Source organism: Pygoscelis adeliae, unplaced genomic scaffold (genome assembly GCF_000699105.1).
Source record: "Pygoscelis adeliae isolate BGI_AS28 unplaced genomic scaffold, ASM69910v1 Scaffold156, whole genome shotgun sequence".
In the NCBI taxonomy this organism is placed as follows: Eukaryota; Metazoa; Chordata; class Aves; order Sphenisciformes; family Spheniscidae; genus Pygoscelis; species Pygoscelis adeliae.
This window is the reverse complement of record NW_008825016.1, coordinates 502046-505301: the sequence shown is the minus strand read 5'-3', so window position 1 is coordinate 505301 and position 3256 is coordinate 502046. Positions and strand designations below refer to the sequence as shown.

At 44.1% G+C, this 3256-nt stretch overlaps 1 protein-coding gene across 1 annotated transcript in view; it reads right to left on the bottom strand.

Annotated features, from left to right (window-relative positions):
• Positions 1–3256, bottom strand: part of MAP4K4 (mitogen-activated protein kinase kinase kinase kinase 4) — a 162322-nt gene that overhangs the window by 118147 nt on the left and 40919 nt on the right. The window lies entirely within an intron of this gene.

The following is a 3256-nucleotide window of genomic DNA, read 5'->3' as shown; positions in this document are numbered from 1 at the left end:
ACCCCAACTCTCTCAGCCTTTCTTCATAGGAGAGGTGTTCCATCCCCCTGATCATTTTCGTGGCCCTCCTCTGGACCCGCTCCAACAGGTCCGTGTCTTTCTTATGCTGAGGGCTCCAGAGCTGGACGCAGTCCTCCAGGTGGGGTCTCACCAGAGCAGAGTAGAGGGGCAGAATCACCTCCCTCGACCTGCTGGCCACGCTGCTTTTGATGCAGCCCAGGATACGATTGGCCTTCTGGGCTGCGGGCGCACACTGCCGGCTCATAAAAATAAAGGTCTTCATATGAGATGGGCTTTTATTACAAATTTAAAAGTAATTAAAATGTATTATATGCAAGTGTTGGATGGGGCTGAGTCCATGACTCAGTTCTCATGTCACCTCCAATCACAGTGACAAATCTGCTCTTCAAGACAAAGTCTGAGAAGTATGGGTAAAACGATTTATTACTGCTAGCTCTAATTAATCCAAATCCAACCATTTCTAGTTCTTCGGTACATAAAATAAACTAGATGCAGGTTTCTGCCATTTGTGATGCATCTAATTCAAACAGGAAACTCTTCAAATCTAGGATTACAAAAATGTAATGAATAAATTGCAATAATTTGTCCCTTTAGGCCCCTAGTCAATGAAATGATGTGTGCCTGTAAACTTGAGAGCACGCCTGTATTTTCCTCAGTATCAATGCCCTAGCACACCCATCCAAAACTAAAGATAACTCTTCATACAGCAGCCTTCTACATATACCAGCCTAAAGGCATGCTCCCAAGCAATCAAGCTGAACAAACATCGGGAAGAGAAAAATAAGGGAGAAGGAATAAGAGACTAAAATTGTCACTTTTTAACAGAGATTATAGTATTTACTCAGTAGTCCCTGCCACAAGAAGGTGTTTCCAAGGACTGGTTAACCTGTGCATGCCGTTCCCAAGAACACAGGCTAGGATAAAAATATTTATTTTTACTTATTTTTAAGCTACAAAGGCACCCCAAATAATACACTTTACTGACAGCCTCAACTTGTGGCAATCAGCATAGCTTAAACCACTGTAAATAATCTCCAAGGAGAGCAATAATGTACAGTCATCCCTGAAACAGCGAACAGGGGTCGGGGGGCAAAGAGCTTACCAACGTTAAGCACAGACATCTCAAAAAGAGCAGCTTCCAGCTCCGTCCAATATATGGCACGTTCACACATGACCTGTAACCCACTGCTGAATCCCTGAGCTGGGATTCTGATCTCACTAAATCTGGGAATTATTTGGGATTTGGCCAGTACAGTCCAGAGCAGAGGTGGGCAGTAAACGCATACCTACCCTTCAGAGCAAGATTAGCCTAAAGAATTATTCTTTCTAAAAGACCAGAAGAAAACAGAAGTGTATGACAGCTATGCTGTGAAAGAACAGTACTCTTCAAGGAATGCCAAAGCCAGACAGATTTACAGTTGCTGAAAAATGAAAAAAACTCACCACCCCCTACCCTAAACCTACGGCAGAAACCTTTTGCTTTGTGCTGGAGCTATCCAATACTCGGACCCAAATTTTGGCCCCATTGAGACTATTCTTTTATCCACGCAAGCTTTCGTTCAGTCTCTCTGCAAACTGGCGTTATGATAAAGTACCATCACAGCCCACTTGCCTGTGTTTTAGGCTACACAAAGGGAGGATGCAAAAAAGGAGCTGCTGCAAGAATAACTGTGCATCTACCGTTTCATAACTTCTGAACAAAGAAACCCAACATACTAACTTGGGTTTTGTGTATTTTTGCAGGGTAGAGGATAATTTCTCATTTCCGTCAACATTACCCAAACACATTTATTAACAAAGCCCAGACAGACGAGCTCTGGCTGGTCATACTGTGGTGGCTGAAGGTCTCCCTCATCCCAGGTGTCCACTGTCCATCCCTGCCTCTGCAGCAAAACTCACCTACTGAAGCCCACCTACATTCATGCTTTGCCTGCTCTGCATCAGAGCGGCATCTGAGCTCCAGCTGCCTCTGTCCACAGCTGTGTGATAATAAAAACTGGAGCACTGTGGGGCAGGCACTCCTTTCCCTCTTCCCAGCTGCCACCAAGAAAGTACTTCCAACAGCACAGCAACATCCCTCAGGGCTCATCTGCAAGCATTCACAGAGGTGCCTGGCTGTCCCCTCGTATTTCAGCTTGCTCATGCATTGTAAGTGAATTAAAAAGTCAATCACAAATACTAGCTTGGTTAGTCTCTTTGCCAACGAGTTGAGCACAGGAATTTAGTCAGGAGTCTGAAGGTCTTTATCCTGCAGCCCTGAACCATCCATCACAGCTGAGTACCAGCAGCTCGACACACCAGCAACTGATCCCTCTTCATGCAATTAATCGGAAGGTGTTTTGAATTTAAATAAAACTATGGCAGAAATTCCCTTGTGTCGTTCAAGTCTCACCAGAAAAGCAAATTCTGGTTTGCTGCAGGCAAAGCATGCAAATAGCCTTGAAGAACCATAACAAGCAAGCAAAGAAAAGGTTGGTCAAAAAGGCCAATGCCATCTGCATTCCTTTACACACTTGCACAAGACTAAAAGAATTGGAGGGCCCCAGTTATGCAGGACTTGCTTTTCTGTTGTCTTTTTAATCACCCTTCCTCACAGAAAAATAACCTCATGCTAGCAGGTTTGGGGGTTTTTTTGGTTGTCAACCTGTAATACAGCTACTGCAGTTCTTCATCTATGAGACGTCTAACCATTTGTTCCCATTCTGAATCCTGTGAGCAAGTAGACCTTGACAGAGATCTATTAACACCCACATGATTCATGGCACTAGTCAGAAAGCAGAGCGAAACCATCATCAAAAAGATAAAGGAGAGAAGCCAAGGGGACAGTTCCCCTAAATAAAGGGATTTATCTAGGAGGTGCTTTATTAATACAATATATAACACAGTACACCATACTGGAAAACCACTTGCACAGTGAACAGTCCCACAGCAGTGAACAAAAAAGGAAAAAAAGAAAAGTAAACTTCGTAACTTGGGGGAAAATTTATTTCTAAGACTCACTGCCGGCCAGTATAAATGATGCTGCTCCACAGCCGTTGTTTTACTGGGTTTTTTTGTTTGTAACTAAAGACTTGTGTTAGCACTTTTTTTCACAGAAACCCATGAAGCATCCAGTCGAACATGGAGAGAACAAGTTTTTCTACGCACGGGGGGGACATCTGGTGCTTTGAAGCAGGCTGCACAGAAACAAGCATCCCAGTGCATGCATGGCAATCGGCACCGGCCCTCGATCCCT